The sequence below is a fragment of the Filicampus tigris genome, chromosome 5 (assembly GCF_054856515.1).
Source record: "Filicampus tigris isolate MCC_2025a chromosome 5, RoL_Ftig_1.0, whole genome shotgun sequence".
NCBI classification, from domain to species: Eukaryota; Metazoa; Chordata; class Actinopteri; order Syngnathiformes; family Syngnathidae; genus Filicampus; species Filicampus tigris.
In genome coordinates, this window is record NC_141221.1 from 8,737,189 (window position 1) to 8,758,173 (window position 20,985).

General features: G+C 41.4%; 1 long non-coding RNA gene across 1 annotated transcript; it reads left to right on the top strand.

The window, feature by feature from the left end:
• The first annotated feature begins 1,997 nt into the window (after window positions 1-1,997).
• Window positions 1,998-19,665, top strand: LOC147147156 (uncharacterized). The gene is made up of 3 exons (XR_015086938.1): window positions 1,998-2,175; window positions 18,493-18,622; window positions 19,276-19,665. It is a non-coding gene; the product is annotated as an uncharacterized LOC147147156 (long non-coding RNA).
• Window positions 19,666-20,985: the final 1,320 nt, after the last annotated feature.

Here is a 20,985-nt window from a genome sequence, read left to right on the forward strand (position 1 = left end):
CACTAGTCATCTGGGAAAAAGGATATTCAAATATTAAAAGGAAATCAATGTCATAGTATAATTTGAAAGGCAAATAAAGTCATTTTGCAACAAAGAGAGTAAAATCAGATGTGGAGGTGATGCTGTTGTTTTATGAAGGTTGGTTATTTCCCATTAACCAACTGGAAGTTCTGGAAGGTTGCGCGCATGTGTTCGCGAATGAGTACATTTAAATTTTTACAAACAATTTAACATCCAACCAGGGTTAATATAGCTTTGGAATTTTAATTATAGTTTGTTTTTATTTTGTTTTGAGTTTAAAAAAAAAAAAATTATTTAGTTAGTTTTAATTAGTTTTTCAATGCGGCTTTGTTAGTTTTTAGTAGTTTTAGTTTTTTCAAAAAGTTTTAGTTTGGTTTTAGTATTAGTTTTTTTTTTAATTGCTTTACTTGTGCGCAGGGTTTAAAAAACACCATGGTAAGTATATTGTGTAGAATAAATTTAACAAAAGTATTATTTTTAAAACATTTTGATAATACAGGGTACAGTTTAACAGTCCACAGACTTTGAATTACAATAAGTGCAATGAAAAACAGCTTCTAAAATTAGATGCGTGCATGCACCCTAATTAAATAAATCTAGGATGCCTTGTTTGCTAAGTTGCCAACTTCTAAAGTGGATTTGTGGCTTCAATTCCTGTTGAGAAGTATAAAACCTTGGTGTGGGTGTACAGTGTACAATTTTTTTTTTCATATACTGTATATATTTTTTTCATGTATGAAGCAAAACAAAAAACAAAAAAAAAACGAAAGCACTTTTACTTGGTGTTGTGTTTCGGTCTGAGTTAAAAGGTAGGGAGCCATTCGAGCAAAAACCACACGCAATCTCATCTCATCTTGAGAAAATGGCTTCTGTGCGACACATATCAAGAGGACTACAACTCTCAGACGAATGTTCCACCTTTTCTTCTTCCAGCTAACGGCCATCCATTAATATTGAAATTAGTAACATCAACCCCAAAGGCTTGTGTATAAAATTAATTGCCAAAGACGAAAACAAAGTACATTTTCGCTATAATTATAGTTTTAATTAGTTTTATAAACGTAAAATGTCGTTTCAGTTTTTTTTTTTTTTTAAAAAGCATTTTCGTTTTTATTTTATTTTGTTAACGAAAATGTTTTTTCAATTTTCGTTTTGAATATTTTTTTCATGAACTAAAATAACCTTGCTTCCCACACCATCATGCCAATTTCCAGTTCCCTACTCACTCACGAACTCATTAATTCCACTTTCCTGACCTTCAGCTCCTGCAGACAGGTGAGTGTCTCAACTCACATTAGGATCAATAAGACATTCCAAATACAGTGGTGCCTGACTTATGAGGTTTTGAAAAAAAAAATGTTGTTGGGCCATTTTTTTTTTTTTTTTTTTTGCTTCTGTGGTGAGCAAAAATTTCAGATACGAGCACAACTAAACAATTCTTTCAAAAAGAGGCTTTAAGCTGTTTAATGCCACAACTATTTGAGGTTTACTAAACATAAAACATGGAGAATTACACATTGTGATTTCATAACAACCACATTTTTGTCTTGGTAAAGTCTGAAAATATTAAAGTTTTGAAAATGTGGTTTAGAACCAAAAGTGTTGCAATGACTGTTTGAACACAAATGGTGGAGGTATGGTATACATGATATGAACAGATGATATAACAATACTCACAGGCATATATTCTTTATCCCCTACAAATAATGACCAATATTACTGTTTCTGTACATTCTATTTAATTATATCATCACTGTATGTAGTTTATTTCTTTTCACACAAAGTACAATATTATATAGTGCTATTAGTTTTATTTAAAAATACTGCAAACTTTTTGGTTGTTTTTTGGGGGGTGTGGCTGGAACATATTAATGGCATTTCTATTCATTTCATGTAGAAAGATGATTTGAGATGTGCATTTTAAGTAATTATGAAACAAACTAAACTTGTATCTCGAGGCACCACTGTAGTCAGTATCTGCATGTCCTCATTCACTTGTACCCTGAATGTGCCCACCAAGCGCAAATTGCCACTTTCTGTCTCCGAACACCTGCAGTAGTCAGTTGGAGCATCGCAGCTCGGCAGCGTGGCGAACAGATGGACGGGCAGAGACAACAGCGAGCCTCGCTCACATAATCACATGGAGATGAAACGGTGAGACAATGTCGGGTGAGTTCTGCTTGTCAGAGCTGTGATGATGAGGAGGCAAACTAAAGTACTTGCATTCTGTTACTGACGGAGCAGCTAATTGGGAATATTGTGTCTCTTTAGTGTTTGATATAGAATAAAAAGTACTAAAGGGGCTTCAGGCAGACGAAAGTCTGATCGGTTAGTTGATGATTATGCTCGTCTTTAGGTTGGATGAGTCTTGGTGTAATGGCCATCTTTTCCGATATTTTTGTCCCATGTAGTGCTGGAACGTTTGTAATCCACCATGCGAGAAGCGTCTTTTTTTGTGTTCCTGGCTAAAAGGATACAAATGAGAAAGCAATACTAGCGCGGCCTCCATTTTGACAGCGCAGAGTGTGAGAAAATAGGACGCCTCCTCCAATTTGAAGTCCTCCTCCGTTCCTTCAGAGTGCCGTGCTTGTTGAGTGCTGCTTGAACGCGGTCATGGGCGCCGCATTTGCATTTCAAAGTAAGCCCAAGTCCACAAGGTGAAAACGCTGCACAATTTGAGTGTCTGTATGGAAGCTGAGTGTCGTGGTGTGGGGTTGGGGGGGGGGGGGGGGCTGGGGGTAGATTCGGTGAAATGGTTCAATTTTGTGGTCGAAATTGCGCTGTAAAAACTGCTGCTATGTTAGTGTACATGACCTATGGGCGCCATGTACTTGTTGGGAAGCACTTTGCCATTAAGACTTGGGATGTTCAATTGTTAGGGAATCTGCAATGTTGTACTTGTCCACAGATTGAAGCCATGATGCCTCTTTTGGTAGAGGCCGCCACGTTAGCTGTACTTGCACCAATTAATGAGATACACAGGAGCTTTATCCAAAATTCTGTCATTGATAATAATGCTCTGTTTGATTTGATTGTGGTTGCAATTTGCAGTGGTCAAGACCTGCAATTTGAGTGTGTGTGTGTTTTGCCCTTTAGTGTGAAAGCGGATAACCAAAACATGACTTGTGGGGACCAAAAAAAAAAAAAAAAATCACAATAATAAATATATCATTACATGGATACCACTCTGAGTGTCAGTCAAAACTGAGCATTATTATTTATCGTTATAAGGTCAGTATTTATTTATGCAACATTATTGCCTGTTATTAAGGCCTCTACACATCAATCCGCCGTCGGCCGTCGTGGCCAACTGTCGCGTCGGCCTAGGAGTCGGCACGTCGGAACGCATTGCAAAAGCTGACGGAGACTCCAACCACTCCGGACCGTTTGCGCATGCGTGAGAAGTAGTCCACCCCTCCCCCCTTCATGCTATCGGAGTTAGTATTATTACCAAACCATTACAAATGGTTTCTGTATGAAAATAAGTATGAAAATAAACCCCAACTGGTATAACCAGCGATGTCTCAATAGGTTTCCATAGCTTGCCTCAATGTCGGCGGTCTTTTTATTATTTTTTTTCAGCTCTTCTGTCCAAAGAGGAGATGTGAAAAATGAGCAAAGTTGATCTAGTTCTTGACCTTACGACGTTGCGGGACACACCAAACAGACGCTTGTACCAATGGCCGACGCCGCATTTGTTTTTTTATACTTACCTTCTCCTCCGAAAAAGTTGAACCAGTTATAGGTCACATTAATCGTGCAAATCTTGGTCTCGCATTATAAAACAAAAACTGGACATTTGAACAGCTGTTTGTAGTTTATTTTATATCCACTGTGGATATACAGGCGGCAAAGCTCGATTCCTATCACCAGCAAATAACCATATACTCAGTATATGGTTATTTGCTGGTATATTATATAGTATATTATACTGCGTACTACAAACTTCAATTCCAAAACAGTTTAATACCATTTCAAACTATTCTTACAAATAAATGCCACTGTGCATGTACATTCATGTGGTGACGACTCTCTGTAACTTCCGCTAACAACACGGGCTAAAATTAGCTCCTCCCCAACATGCAAAGCATCATTTCAACATACTTCCCTGACATGTTTGTATTTAGACAGAAAAAAGCACAGAGGTGAATTTGTGATTTATAAACCACAAGTATGCAGGGGATTCCTCTATGTAATTTAGAAGGCTTCATCCTATTTAAACGGACTATAACTTATCTCGTTGGAAAATGTAAACCACACACATTGCGTGACTGCATTTTAATGGCATCGCGTTTATTACTGATTTGATTGCTTATATTGCTCACATGCTCACATATCATTCTTAAACCAACATTTGTTTCCAGCAGCCACTTCAAATATCCCTTTTTTGTCTTCTAACAAAAATGACAAGTCAGCTTTTATTCTTTGTGGTTTTCCATCTTAAACGGAGCCCTTTGACACATGACTTTCAATCATGGTGTTTGCGGTGACGGCTTTTGCTGCAAAACACAGAGCGAAAAAAAAAAAAAGAAAAAAGTTTAAATTAGAGTCTTCCCTGTGTGTTTCTGACATTTACTCGCGTCAATGGAGTCGCACGCAACTGAAACGAAGTGAGCCACCTGGTTCGCCGCTGAAACTTTCCCCCTCTTTTATCCCTTTCCCAAACGTCCCTATCTGCTCGTCCCAGCCATGAGCGCCGCTTGACCCCGCCGCTAACAGATGAGGACGCTTTCCCTCAGCCCCCATAAAGCTGCTTGCCGGCCTTCTCCAGCTCCAGGATCACAGCCTCCCTCCGGGTGGGAGTTATTATAACTCCTCTTTGCGCTCTCCAGTGAGTTTACTTTTCTGTCTGCCCTGAAATGTAAACGGTCTCCTCGCTCCCTTCGTTTGCTGGACCCACCAGATACAGTGCTTAACATACATGAGCACACCCCAACAGATTTGTTAGCGAGCCTTGCCTTCCGTTTTTTGGAATCAATATTTCATGTCAAAATGATGTTAATTATTCAAACTCGAGTGAGTCCGATAATCATCGAAAATTCTCAGGGAAATGGATTCAACGCATACTTTTCACTGTACTCGTTGATGTTGAACATTGTATGTGACTAAATGAGTGGGTACATGCACGCAGACGTGCACAAACGCACAGCGCAGTGAAGCAAGGGTTGATTCTAATCCGTCCTGGCATTACGCTTCCTATTGCGGATCAGCCGCAGTAATAAAATAAGCAGCATAAGCAGACTAGCCTTTAAAAATCACAAGAGCACAGGCCAATAAAGTGCGTTAGCCACATAAACAGCCTTTGATTCTGGCGTAAGAGTACAGTGGTGCCTTGGGATTCAACTTGAGAATTTGTTCCTTATTGCCAATCATCTTTCCGCATTGAAATGAATGGAAATGCCCATTTTTCTGTTCTAGTCACCCCCCCCCCCCAAAAACAACAACAACAAAATGAGATAGCCTTGGCCACCTCAAGATACTGATTCCACAAAGGTCTCATTAGCGGGGCAATTGTTTGGGGAAAGTGAGCATGTTGTCATTTTTTTAATTGGATTTAAGATTTAAATACCATGTAGATGAGCAGGTTTCAAATCCAGTAAATCTAAAAAAAAAATCAGGAAAAGGTGGTAAAATTAGCATTGTGGTCAATGGAGCTGTTTTGTGACTTTGGCTCACTTCAAGTCAAATGAAATGTACAAATAACATTTTTGCAACCCGGAAAGAAAGAAGACACTTGTGACTACAAAATGTCCAAATATGATGCGAATTGAGGAAACATTGCGGCCATGGTGACAAATTAATCTGAGATTTTTTTAGAAAGAATTTTCTGACATGCAGCTAGCGCTTTACAAGCGTCACCTTGTTTACCTGATTTTCTGGTAATTCTGAAATTTAAAAATTCCGAGTTGGGTCGAGACGCAGCTTTTGATACCTCGTGCGTGGATACGTTAAACGGTGTATACCAAAATTCTTGCTGGAAAAAACGTCAGAACAGTAATACTCAACTCAACTCATTATAATTCAAATTTAAAGGAATATAAAGATTACATCAGACCGGGAGCTGTAATGTATTTGTTGTAATGTTTGGTACAGTTTATGCCAGGAGTTTTGGGTCCGCACAGACCCTCACGCACAGGTGACAATATTTACCTCAAATGGACCATATTGCGCATATTGACACATTAATTGGCTAAAGCGGGCACAAAATGTCTAGCGTTGAACTTTGTCCTTGTTTAAGATGTAGAATACACAAACACACACACACACACGCGCGCACTTCTCTCGCATTGTCTTGCCGTTCCACTTGATTTATGGTGACCCGTTTCAACAGTGACTGTTCCACTCTTCTTTTATACTTCTGGTCTGTGCTCCTCCTCAACTTTCCAACCATCTCAAGCGTCATTTTTGTCGTCCTGCCCTCCCATGTTGCGCATCCGCGCCCTGCCTAGTTGGCACAAACAAGTCAAAATAGAGAGTGACTGTCAACGAGTGGCTCCCCATTGCACGGGTGGCAGAGCTGGGCACCCAGCCTGTTTTGCTCTGGTTTTCCACTGCGGTGCCGGTTGGAAGCTGCCAGACCCGATGCATGATTTGCATAGTTCGCTTCATTCCCATCCCCGACATTTTCTCTGTGTGTCATCTTTTCATCTCTTTGCCAGCCGTCTTGTTTGGCCAATTTGGCTGATTGCGGGATAAACAAGTAGTGCCGCGGTTTTGATCTCGCGTCACAATTGAGGCGACCTTGGTTCAGCTAAAGCCTGAAGTGCCCTATTAAAATAGATTGGATTTTTTTTTTTTTTTTTTTTTTTGGGTGCAAGTCACTCGCGATGTAGTGGTTCACTCGCTTGACTTTCCTGCAGGCAGTATGAGTTCAGTTCTCACTCGGTGATGGTGTGGATGGGAGCGTGAATGGCTATGCGATTGATTGGCGGGAGATGGGAATTGATCAAAATGAGTTGACTTCTCAGACTAAAAATGTGTGATGCAGTTTTTGCGAAACTTACAAGATATCAGAGTGCCTCAGGAAATTGTTCTGCTCCGTTGGTATTGGTCCAGGCCAAATAAAATATTTGGGTTCAAAAGCTCAACTTGATGCAACAACTTCCAACACTGAGACCGAGAACAGTCGAATAAGAGCTTCTAACTTTCGTTATTCGTGTCAGGATATCTGCTGACTTTTAATCCACCAGGTATCGATTTTAGTTTCCTAATAAATGACACTTTGGCAACTAACATTTTGGGAATATTTACGGTTCTGTATTGGTCTGTAAAAAAGAACATATTTGTCCTGATTTTGCAAAATACCTTCCACTCGGTAGTCGAAGCTCTCTTTTTAAGGGAGCCTCTGGTAACGGCCATTTTGCAACAGTTAGATTTTTCTTTTTCCTCCTCGATCTTCCATCATTCTCACCGTGACCCGAGCCCAATCACGGCCAAGAAGGAGGCGCTTTAAACGGTTGAGAAATGGCCTCACCAGCGGCCAAGGCCCAGTCAAAGCACTGATTGGTTTGTTGTTTTGATTTCTTTGGGGGGGAATACCTGGAATCATTAGGCAATCAAACAAATGATTCCTAGGAATCAAATTACTGGGAGTCATTTCTCAAAGAGAATTCCCTGTATGTACTAATTTTAATGGTTATTTTCCCCAATCCTTTATTGAGCCAAGGGACATTCAGTATTTCACATCAGAACAATTTCAAGACACATCACCAGATTTTTGCAAAAAGTATACAGTGTGTGCGATAATAGCTCATCTAATTTTATTCATAAATTTGAACACAAAGTTATATTTTGTTGTATGAATGGCAACAGTTTCATTGGCCCTTTTACTGTCTAATGGAAGAACATTTCATTTTTCTGTCTGACCGTATACGTCACTGGCATGAATATATTAACAAAGATACTTGAAATCATGTGAAAAAAATGCAGTAATTTGGGAAAAATAAAATGAAAGAAAGTAGTTATAATTATATATTTAATTATATAATTCACATGATGGATTTTCATTGCCGTCAGACAACCATCATAGTTTGAGTTCAATTCATTTTTCATCTCAAAAACTGTCTTTCTTGCAACTTTGGTGGTAGAAATATTTTGACGCGGCCACCAGCGCGCCTCTCTGCGGACGCTCTCTCTTTTCTGTGCTGCTTGTGAGGAGAGTCTGTGTCTGCGGAAGACGTCTCCGGAGTGGAGCTGGCACTGCCAAGACACGACAGCCCTGTCAGCCCGCACTAATATCTGTCTCTGTGGCCACTCTCCCTCTGGCTCTGCCTCGCTCGCTCATCGTCCTCCCTCCTCGTTCACGAGCCTCGCTATGTGTGACAGCACTTCACTTTCTTCTGTCGTGTCTCTCCTTTTCTTTTGTCTCAGCTGCCGGGTGTACTTTTGTGCTCGGTTGTTTACTTTTTAATTGAGATGAATTCAGATTGGTGGTGGTTAGGATCCGTATGGGATCCCGAGGACGAAACATATAGATGTGCAGTTTTTCACGAATAGATATTGTTTTCAGGTGTCCTGATGGGGAAGTCAACCCAAACATATTTTTTTCATGAATATGTTCTATGCAAGCCCAATAGTTGAAACGAGGCATTCTGATAAGTTTTGCGTTTGAGTTAATTTTTTAGCCATCTCCGGGGGCGGCCATTTTGTCAATTGTGTCGCCTGAAAATGACATCACAACTGCTCAGGGCTCAGGTAACGACCAATCACAGCTGACCTGTTTTCTGAAGCTGAACCGTGATCGGTCAATCCCTGAGCAATTGGAAGGTCATTTTCAGTCGACAGAAATGACAAAATGGCCGCCCCTAGGATAGCTAAAAAGGGGTGGATTTTGCTGCTTAATTCATATCATCACATATATTAATCAGAATGCCATGTTTCAACTAGTGGGCCTGCTGGGAACATATTGTTGAAAAAAATATGTTTGGGTTGATTTTCCCTTTAAGTAACATGACTGTGACATCTATTGTATGTATCAATCGGACATTAATTAAAAGGCACGATATAACTTTTTTTTAGGAGAAGAATTGCTAATCATTGACTTTTTTGAGGAGCAGTTAAGTAATTTTGAGGAGCATTTTTCTTGCAGGTAAATCCCAGGGACAGGGTTGTATTAAACCAGGGGTGTCACACTTTTTTTTTTTTTTTTTTCGCAAGCCACTATGTAGTTACGGCTTCTCTCATTGGGCCAATGGCTAGCTAGTGTTGAAATCAGAAGCCCACGATAATAGTTTGTTGAATTCTTGTTTAAGTTACTGTACTGTAACAAAACAAAACAAATATCTTGCAAAATCTCAACGTTACACATCACGATGTAAAATTTTGGAGCAGATTTCGGCAAGGGTTTTGTGTTTACTTTGGGCCCCAAATGACTAGCTACAGCCCTGCGCTTAGCCGATGTCGTCACAAGCCGGCCGACACACCCTCAGTGCGATTAGCGGCTCGCGCCATGTTGCAGATGGCAGCTAGTAGCCATGATGTCTAATGTGAGTCGACCATCAACACTTAATGCATACGTCGCAAAGTCTGCTGGCTCCAGCTCACCAGTGACTCTGAATAGGATAGGAGCTATGAGAAAATGGCTGTAGCAATGGGCATCCATCTGTGTTTTTCCACCATCTCTCCTTGCAGATGTTATGTCTTGGGCCTCCTCCGCAAGGTGTTGTTGTTTTGAGCAGCGGCTTGTTGCGTAAACAGTCTCAACACAGCTGGCACGGCTACCACAAATCACCTTCCTCCTCCGTCCCGTCATCCTTTCATGCTTTGCTCCCTCCTCTGTGCTACTTTCCACCCTCTGTCCTTGATGGCTTGTCTATATGCTCATGCATTTTCCCGACTTCATCCCCGTCTGTTACTCGAGGTTCGGTGTGTTCAGATGTTGGAGATTGGGAGAGGATTCCAAAATGAAGCGTGTTGTCATTGTTTTGGGTTTTGACAAATCCAAATCTTTTTTTACCCAAGGCTAGGAGCATGTCCAAAACTAAAGGAGGAAATCACACTGCAGGTCCAAGTGCCCAATTCTAATTAGACAATACCTGAGGTTTTAATCTTTACTACAAATGAATGATCCATAACAGTTAAGACCCTGCCACGCCGCCCAGCTTCAGAAATATAGGCCTACAACTGGCCATTTACTGCTTAGCATACCACATTGAGGCTAATTGCTTAGACACAAATTATCAACAGAACAAATAAGTGACGCAGAACAGCTGGTAGAGGTGCGTCGAGTAGCCAAAAATTGTACTCCAGTAAAATTACTGTTACTTCACAATAATATGACTCAAGTAGAAGTAAAAAGTAGTCATCCAAATAATTACTTGAGTAAAAGTAAAAACGTACTTGGTGAAAAAACTACCCAAGTACCGAGTAACTGTAGCAACGTCTCATTTATTTTTTCGACTAAAAACAACCATTCAATCAGACGAAAATACAAAATAATCTTCAGGCAAATTAAAGTCCATCCAATCAATAAAATGAATTACATTTAACGAAAGAATAGAAATATGCTTTCGATGTGAGGCCAGGGGTGTCCCTCCTCTTCTGCGTCTGCATAGTCGGCTTTGCTGCGTGACATTTTCGATCCCTTTCATCCGAAAACAACTCTTTCCCGCAGCTGAAGTTGAATATGATCACGTGACGAGACTGCCATTCGGCTACGTTTGATTGGCGAAACACAGTCACATGGTACAGCCTGGCGCAGGTCTCTGACAAAATAAATGCGCCTTTTCACTGAGAGAGAGAGAGAGAGAGAGAGAGAGAGAGAGAGACAGAGAGAGAGAGAGAGAGAGAGAGAGAGAGAGAGAGAGAGAGAGAGAGAGAGAGAGAGAGAGAGAGAGAGAGAGAGAGAGAGAGAGAGAGAGAGAGAGAGAGAGAGAGAGAGACGCGTACGTACGCGGAGGGGATTTAAGTAACGGGTTCAATGTAGCCTAATGTAGCGAAGTAAGAGTACAGTTTCGTATAGTGATTCAAAACTACTCCTAGAAGTACAAAATTTCCCAAAACGTACTCGAGTAAATGTAACGGAGTAAATGTAACTCTTTACTACCCATCTCTGACAGCTGATCATTATACTTCTGTATTTTTACCTCTTTATTTCACAGATTTTTCCTCCTCTTCTTTTTTCCTTCCCTGTGCTTTGGACAATTTAGGTCATTTTGACACATTTACAAAGTTGTCTGGTGTCATATGAGCAGAGAGTGAGAGGGCAGCCGGAGGAGGGAGAGGGAGTGGGGGGGACTTATTTGGTATTATCATTTGAATTGATATGAATGGTGAACTGATTTACATTTGAATCTACATTATATTTTCCATTTTAAGAATGACTAATTTTAATCTAAAAAAAAAAAGAACTTATCATAACATCTTGTCGCTTCGCAGCTGATTGGCCGTAAGCGGTCACATGATTCCCCGGGCGCCATCTTGCAGCTCTTCGCTCATTGTTGCTGGTGTAGAATTCAATGTCTTTTCATGAATCTTTCAACATTTTTTTTGAACAAATACTGTGAAAAATAGGCACATGCGGGACGTCGCATGTGAAGTGGCAAAGGTGTGAAGCTCCGCAGATTTCCCTGGACGCTTTGCGATGGAAAGTATGGGTAGGAAGCATGGTTGGAAAGCGAATGACAACTCCCATCTTTGTGATGTAAATTTATTTTCCCTTATTCTGAATAAATGAATAAACATCAATCGATAAGGCATAGGAGCCACAACAAATTCGATTGTCCCTCGGGCACCACATAACCCCCTCGTGTAATGCTTTCCAGCAGTCTTTTTTCAAGTTTGTCCACCTATCAAGGAAAACGACTATTATTTCAGCCATTTCATAAAGAGTGTGTTGTGGTTCTTCCAGGCTCAACGTTCAGTTTTAGTAGACAAAGCTGTCGAAGGACTGGAGCGTCCGGCACTACAGCCTTTTTTTCTTCAAAGTCATTTTGAGATCAGCGCTTGAAAAGCCTAATTTAATTTGGATTATTTTTTAAATGTTTGCACCGGTAATTTACTAATTTTGAGGTCACTCATCCTCTCAAGACCCACTATTTGTTCTCGGTCTTCCCGAACGAAAAAAACACCTGTGTGGGCGTCGATCTTCTGCTTGTATGACGCAGTCCATGGCGCTGTATGACTCCCATCCCCTTTTGTTCTAATCGGAAAAATAAGTAAAGACTGGATAAGGTGTGTGTGTGTGTGTACTGTCATACGGACTGGGCTGCAAAATGGCGCCTGTCGAGCAAGTCTGTTTATACACGGCGCAGGGTTTCCCGAGTTTGTGGCGCCCCCTGGAGGCTCTTAACATTTTGCCTTTATTGCCTAGAGCAGGTGTGTCAAACTCATTTTTGGCGCGGGCCGCATCGTAGTTCTGATGTCAGTCGGAGGGCCGTTACGACTGTTAACCCGTGTAAATGTATGAATGTATGATCGCCTTATGCACAATTAATTGACGGATCACTATTTTTGAAATCAGACGCCAGTAAATAGTTTGTTCAACTATTTTTCGATGTATTTTAAAGGAAGGATTGGTTAGAAATACTTGAAATATTGAATATGTTGTGTTCACAGTGAAGATCATTTAAAAAAACTCGTCAAGTCAACACACCTAATTTATCTTGGCGGGCCACATAAAATGATGTCGCGGGCCGGATCTGGCCCCCGGGCCTTGAGTTTGACACCTGTGGCCTAGAGGGCCAATCATGATCTGATTTGCTCTAGTGAAAGTATAATGAACAATATTTTAACTAATCCTGTTTTAATTCGGACTAGTGGAAGTATTATGAACAATAGTTTAACCAACATGCCAGTCTGTTTGTATGTCCAAATATTTCTAATCCCACCTAATTAACGTTGGATAGTAGGGTAGCGCCTCTAATTGCGGTAAATTACCGTCACTCTTATACTTCTCATTTTTCTGGAAATCTTACAGACTCGAAACAGTAGATTAAAAATAATTCCCTCCGCAAATGATGAACACATGCCACCCGTTGTCAGAGATGACCCAGAGTAGCAAGACCTTCATCCGCGTGTCATTTCAGGTTTATTTCACGGGCAATAATACTGAAGTTCGAGCGCGTCCCGGAGGAGCGTGCGGCAGGTGTCGGCTGAGAGCGACTCATTTCGGGCTGATTAAGAAAACAGACGAGGCCCATTAGAAGCGCCGGCCACTTTCGCGCCGATACGGACGCGATGCACGCACATCAGTAGGCCCTCGTTACGTTTCTGATTTAGCTTGTCTCTCCTTATTTCGCCACCTCGCCGATATCCTGCAGCGGGATTGCCCACAAGCTCGTTAACATTACTACCATCGTTATGGGCTCAGCGCCGTACGTTCGTTGCTCTCTTGAAAGATAAACACTCCAGTCTTCTTGTGGCACCAAAAGTAGTGACCGAAAGTAGGCCATTTTACTCCGGTCTGCAATACACACATACGTGTTTTGAGTTACCCGTTTTCTTTGGTGCAAAACACTCAAAGTAGTCAACCAGGCAAGATGTTCTGTGCTGTGCTTGCAAAAATGTGGTGGAAAGGAGCAAGCTAAAATATAGTAGTCACCCGTTTAATAGCTTTCAGGCCAAACGTTCACTCTCCGTTGATTGTTATAACATGGGGGAGGTAAAGTGAAAAGCTGAGATCTTTTGCGGCTCTCCTTTCCCACTTGCAAGGGCATGATAGTAAGTATACTTGAAAAACTACCGGTAATTGAAAAATATCACGATAAACCGGCAGTTTCTCGCCCCCCCCAAAAAATTTGGATCAAAATGGCAGAAAACAAAAAATCTCAAATTCTGCCTGATTATCGGCATGTGTGTACTCTGCTTGATTTTAAGAAGCTTTACTGTAAGAAAAAAAAAAGAAAACAAAAAAAGAAGAAAACATGGCCCTAATTCTATTTCTGGGATCGTAAATATTGAACACTTTTTAACATTTGCGACTGTGGGCCCTGATCGATTTTCGAGCAGAGTGGAGAGAAAAAAAAAAATCACTCGTAACACACCCCAAACCTCAGGATAATATTTTACAGACATCTAATAGTCAGGCCTCTGCTGACTTTAGTCAGAAAAGAGGACACATTCTCAAATCAGGCCAGATTATCAGTATATATGTAACAGACAAGGTCTAGTCCACAAATTACAAAGATTTATTTGTCAAATCAAGATTCAAGTGATACATCTTGTGTCTTCATTATTTATTTGAACACCACAGGCAGTTCCCGTACGGGCAGAATTTGGGTCGAAGTGACTGATTGAAAGACACTGACTATATTATTATCCCAGTTTTCAATGGCTTTCTGCAACACACAACTCCATTCACACACTCCAGTCGTGAATGTATCATTAATAAAAGAGTGTACTTATTCTCTGAATTGATATTCCAAGTGTCCAGTGTTCTTTGAGTGCACCTACTGTTAAAGTGCTTCTTATCAGCAAAGAACACAATTTTCCCTAATGTCTGTAATTGGCTTTAAGTGCACTTACTCTCAAAGAAAAACAGTGTTCGTTTCTGTTATAATTCAGCATATCTTTTTTTTTTTTTTTTTTTTTTTTTTTACATTCATTTCTAGTACGTGGCAACCGGCTGCGGGGTTTTATGCCTGGCAGCCTTGGAAAATGATTTTTTTCTTCCTTTTGAAAACACGAGCACACAGCTTTTCCTAACCTGGCAAAAGTTAGATGATAAAACCATTTGGATAGATGAGACGCTCACTTTTTAATGGGTCAAGAGGGATAAAAGTATTACTTTATGCTTTTGAGCAGCACACTGGCTCGACTTAGAAGTTACTATTGAATTGAAGGCGGAGAAGGTTTTTTTTTTTTTAATCGTTTTCATTTTTTCATTGCTCGTCGGGTCGCCATGCTTTGCTGAGCAATAATTTACTTTATGTTATTAGGAACTCGGTTTTATACAGGAGGTTATGTTTTTATTGGCTGTATTTATTAATTTATTTGAACCTGCTTGCATAGTTCAGTTATGTCCATCCATCCATTGTCTTCCGGTTATCCAGAGTCTCTAGCGTGTTTAAAGAAGAAACTATGCCCTCAGAACAACTATTTTAACAGAGGAAAAATGTTCGATATCTGTCAAATTTACAATCGGAATTTAACGTGTGGATTCTCGCTAAAGCTTAATGGGAACATCCTGGGATGAATATCCAATTTGAGGTCAATAAACAAAAAAACAAACAAAAGAATCAGCGCCATGGTGGAAATAATGTATCATTTTGCCACTGAATGTTTGTGTGCTTAAAATGAAAACAAGAATGCATGTAGGCGATCATACAGTATATGTTTTAAAATATTTACCATTAATCAGTGTCTCCTTTGCACAAACTACATAATACAACCCTTTTTATTTTTTTTTCCCCCCAAATCGACTTTTTGACTAGAGACGGTGCATAAAAAAATACTGCTCCAGCAGTTTTTTCTTTCGTCTCATCCTGCTAACGGATGGATGGATCACGGATAAATTGATCATCAAGAAACCATCCATCCATTATCTATACCGCTTCTCCTTAAAAGGGTCGAGGGCGTGCTGGAGCCTATACCAGCTGTCTTCGAGCGGTAGGCGGGGGACACCCTGATTTGGTTGCCAGCCAATCGCAGGGCACACAAAGACAAACATCGGCACTCACAATCACACCTAGGGGCAATTTAGAGAGTCCAATCAACCTACCATGCATGTTTTTGGAATGTGGGAGGAAACCGGGGAAAACCCACGCAGGCACGCGGAGAACATTCAAAACTCCACACAGGGAGGCCAGATTGAACCCATGACCTCTGAACTGTGAGTCGGACGCGCTCACCAGTCGACCACCGTGCCGCTCAAAGAAACCAAATGCTAGGAAAACAAAAGCCTCATCCTAAGAAAAAAAATTTGGAAAAAGGTTACTCATTAAAATTGTATTCCTGTCCTCATTCCTAAAATTAGAACATTTGTCTTAGGCAAGCCATTCCCTGCTGTATTTACCCCCCCCCCCATACCCCCCCAAAACACACACACAGGCACACCACCCATCACACCTACGTCATTATACCGCAGCTAATCCGTTCGCCTCAAATACGAACTCCTTCAGCAAAATCCTATTAGTGCTGCACATTTCTCGAAAATAGTACAGCGTACCACTCATCTACTTGACAACAATTTTAAGTTTTTGGTGACCCCCCCCTTCCCCCCAACCCCTACCACCAATATGTCTGTAATCCATCCCGAGTAAACTGTTTCCACAACTGTTTGTGGTGGCGTGGTAAAAAGCACTACCAGTGGAGGGGCCCGCAACCTCGCCTCCTCTCCTGATTGTTTATTTAACGCTCTTTTTGTTTATTGATGGATTTTCAGTTAAGGATTCATGAGGATGAGGTCTTTGCTGCTACGCTTGAGCGTTTGTCACAAGATAGTCAGCTCAAATTGTACATTTACTTCAGCGTTAGCTGTCTGACTTTTTGGTTCTCTCTTATAGAGCTCCGTACCAAATGGCTTGTGGCCCGGTACCGGTCCTTGACCCGGCGGTTGGCGACTCTTATATGCCAACTGGATCAACTGGATAAGATGCCCCAAATTTTCTAGAATTGGCAAAAAGCCATCATGCAAACCTTTGGGAGGTTTGGAATAAAGTCCTTCCAGCGCTTCATCCCAAATGGCGTCACGCAGTCACGCATGTAGCGAAGAATTTTTCATCCCGGTGAAGTATCACTTGCACGACAGGCATCTGCTCAGCCCGAGGGAACAAAGAAGTTGCCGCCCGCGTCATTGGATGTGACGCAGCAGCGCGCAGATGCGCGAACTTCACAGTGACTCTCACTTGTGTTTACTAACCGGTGACAAGCTCATTTACAACTCCCGCACGGCAGCTTTCGCCTCCCTCGCGAATGTCCAAATATTGTGACAAGTATGCGCGCGTGTACGGTAGGAGTGCGCATCCGAGAATCCATCTTACGTATATTTGATTGAGAAAAAGAGGGAACTTTTCCAACTGGCACGTGTGGCCAAGTCACACAGAGACGAAGTGCAAATTTGATGAAAGTGGTCGCCTTGAGCTAATCAAAGACTTTAGCTGGGTTGGATGTACTTCAAAGGGCCATTCATCTTCCTCAATTTAAGAGCGTTCATCATTGAGGAGTTAAACACCTCATATCCCAGCTGGCCAGCACTCAGTTAATTAACCGATTAATTGAGCATGCCGAGGTCAGTGATGCGTGGCGGCTTTGCTAAAGTTACAATGCACAACTTATGTTCGCACTAAACTACAGGCCACTCGAATGATGTCTGATGGGTATTCAGTCACAGCGGATCCCAATGTAGCCGTTCAATTTCATATGTTTGTGTATCAACTCACTCTGCGTACTCATACTTCTACCACCATTAACTCAACATGATTTGTTTTTTTTCTTTGGCATTTCATGGCCCTTAGAACCAGAGATAGTCAGACAAAAACGTGAGAATGTTTTTAATGAAAAAAAAAAAAAGAAAAAGCAAAACACTATTTGGAAAACAAAATGAACAAAAAGTCATGGCTCCAAATTTTATCAAGACAAACAAACTCGGTCAAGGTTAGCGCTGAACTTTATCTCATCTCTCTTGTTTGGGCACGCGGCATCTTTGCATACAATTCTCTCCTAACCTGACATCTCCCCAAAAATGTCACGTTCCCTCTTGTCTCCTAAAAACCACAGCTTCAGTTTCAATTTTACTTTCATGTTACAGTTTCACGAGGCCACGGTGTTCAAGTTAGGGCTTTAGTGCAATTTGTCTCTTCAACGGATCGAAATAGCTAAGAAAACCATACCTGGAAAAAAAAAAAAAAAAAAAGAGGAAATAAAGAACATATGAACTTTATTTGGGGACAATCAGAGCCAGTCGAAATACTGACTGGTGTGTGCTTACTCCCATTGAGATGGATGAGTGCGATTGGTTAATTCTGAACACAGTCACATCCCACTTACAAGAGATCAAAAGGTAAAAAATTCATGAATGAGATGAAGTCATTTATCTTGGCCTCATTTTTTTGGTATATGTATAAAATCACAAAAACCTGGCATTCAAACGGTTGCATAGACATTTCTCCATCGAAGGTATTCACGGATAAAAAGGACTTTTGCAACGTTGGAGAACTATTATTAGAATAGAACGTCATCCTGCTGTTGCGCTGGCGCAACATCAACATCTCTCATGTGTGGCTGCGGGTTTCGCCGCGGTGTCAAAGCAGCCGTCTCGAAATAGACTTTCTTCTTGTCTTGCCACATAAGATCACAGCAACGCATCCACTGAACGTAAACCTGATAGTGTGTCGGCTCTGATTGTTGCGTCGAAAAACAACATCGTGTTGCTTTTATCGATAGATAGAGGAAAAAAAAAAAAAAACCAACAAAAAAAAAAACACAATGAGACCATCACGGAGGAGTCAAATAGGAGTCACAGCTCCATGTTTTATTCATGGCTGCGCTGCTTTTGCTGCTATGTTTTTACTTAGGGTATGCTTGTTTTCACAGAGACACCCCCATGACGCTCAGTCCGAAGTCTTTCACCATCTGTTGGCTGGGATCACGGCACCCTCAAGGACCAAGGGACCAACCCCCCCCCCCCGCCCACAAACCCCTGCCCACCCGGGCCTGCTGCGAGGTATCCCTCAGCACACACACTCCTAAACCAGCAAACACCTCAGACCGCGGCATTCGTAAGGATAAACACGTGCAAATGAATCGGTAGACATTCTCAACATGCAGCCAATCTCAAATGTATTTTTTATCAATCTAAATTAAGTCATCATGGAACAATTTGTGCTCCCCTAATTTCCTCCAAACTGTGCTCAGTTGCTGATGGGCAAGGGCCTGTACCCATGGCAACATACATAATATTGTTTTTACAAAGGCAAGCGTGGCAACAATAGATTCGTCAGGGAAGGGCGCTGGAAATTAAGTTTGGGGTATTTATAGATACAGTGGTGCCGTGACGTACGCGTTTGATTTGTTCTGTGACCACGCTTATGACGCAACTCGCCAGTATCTGGAATAATCTTTCCCCATTAAAATAAACGGACATGTCCAAATCTTACTTGATTATAATCACACTAAAAATGATTGTAAATGTACTATTACATGTTGTCACGTGCTCCTAACAACATTCGCAAATTGTTTTGAAAATGTGATATATTGCCCACCTGTAGTTATTTCACAGTGCAGGCTGATGATGTGATACTACATTTTATCAAGGCACACAGTTGGGGAAAAAAAATCTAAGAGTGCTAAAGGTTTTTCGCTTTCTTGTCTGTGAAGCTATCAACATCCCACTGTCTGCTCGTGACCACCCAGCTACGAGAAGGTCCCCGAGAGAGAAAGTCATCAATGGAGGAGCCATTCTGGCTTATCATCAGCTTCAAAAAATATTTAGCTGCAGTCTACCAGAATGAAGAAGCGCCCAGGAGCCAAATTGAGAAAAAAGACTGTTGCCGTCGTATTTGATTCAACTTCGGATGCTAAGCGATGTGTGCTAAATATCTATCCATCCATTATCCAATTTGTTTATCCTCACAAGGGTCGCGGGGCGCGCTGGAGCCCATCCCAGCTGTCTTCAGGCATTAGGCGGGGGACACCCTGAATTGGTTGGTAGCCAATCGCAGGTGCTAAATATTCTTTTTCAATAAAGAATACACACACGTGTAAGTATCTGTTGCTTTTTGAAACGTCTTTTGTAAAAATCCGCTTAACATTTCGTCGCTGTGAAAAACATTTTTCTCCAATTTTGGAAACTTTTTTTTTTTTTAATTTTCACATTAACGCGGAAACACCATTCATGTGAAAATAAGAAAATGAAAAAAAAAATGGAGATAAGTGTTTTTCACATGACAGTGACGATTTGGAAGTTTGCTTGATTGTAAACAAATAAGATTTTGAGCAAAAAAAAAAAAAAATGGCAAGTTTTATCGCATCTTTTATTGCACCTTTAGGAAAATTGCCCACAAAATCAGGCATTTTAGACTGCAACAATCATGAAAAAATGCGCGCGATGGCAGGCAGTTAATAAAGGCAATTGTGGTATCGCAGAAGAGAACAGTGGTCCTGCCTTTTAAAATAACCCAACACAACACGTCAGTCGGTACTTGACCTGGTTAAGGGACAATTACAAGGAAAACCCACTTCTGTCCTTGCTTAGTCCGTCCTGCTTAAAAAACGTCTCATCCTCACTCCCAAAATGGGCATCCTGGCGTCTGGGATGGACTGACGGACGGTTCCGTCCCTGGGACGGAATGCCCATCTCTGGTCCACGCTTCCCATCTCCTTGATGGGATTGTCGGCCCTGACAACGCGGCCGCCACACGGGCACAACTAGCTTGTTCTAGTCGGCACAACCTGGAAGTACTGTTGATTGTGCCACACCAAATTGTGGCCAACTCTGGAAGCAGCAGACTTCGACAGCAACTGTACAAAGGGGCATTTTGAGTGGACTGGACACTATTTCCTCTCCGTTGGTTCCGGGACCTTTAAATTGAGCTTCCACTGTAAATACTTAAAGAAGTGCTGAAGCCTTAATGTAACACACACGCTTTTTTTTCAGCCTCAGATGGGCTCTCGATGGCGAGATTTATTCATTATGAATGAATCATGAATAGTAAAGCCCATAAAATATGCGTATTAAGAATATTTCAGAAAGAGGTTGGGTGTGATGAATGGAGTTGCGCCGGTAAGTGCATTATGTCAACTGAAATGCATTACCTGCACTCTATGGTGCAATATAATAATAAAAGCACAAGGTGAGCACCGAGGTCTGATGTGAATATTAGAGTGTTCTCTCAGTAGGCTGGCTTTTCTTCTAAATCGAGTGCGTGTGCCCCGGCTATCTCCTCCAGGCATAAAAGACACTTCGCATCTGGAAAGGGACGCTGCTGGTACAGCGGGCTAAAACCCTTCTAGCCACCGCTCGCCCCTAACTACAAGCGCCGTATGTCCTCAATGTGAGGAAGGGGGATTTTATATACAGATGATACA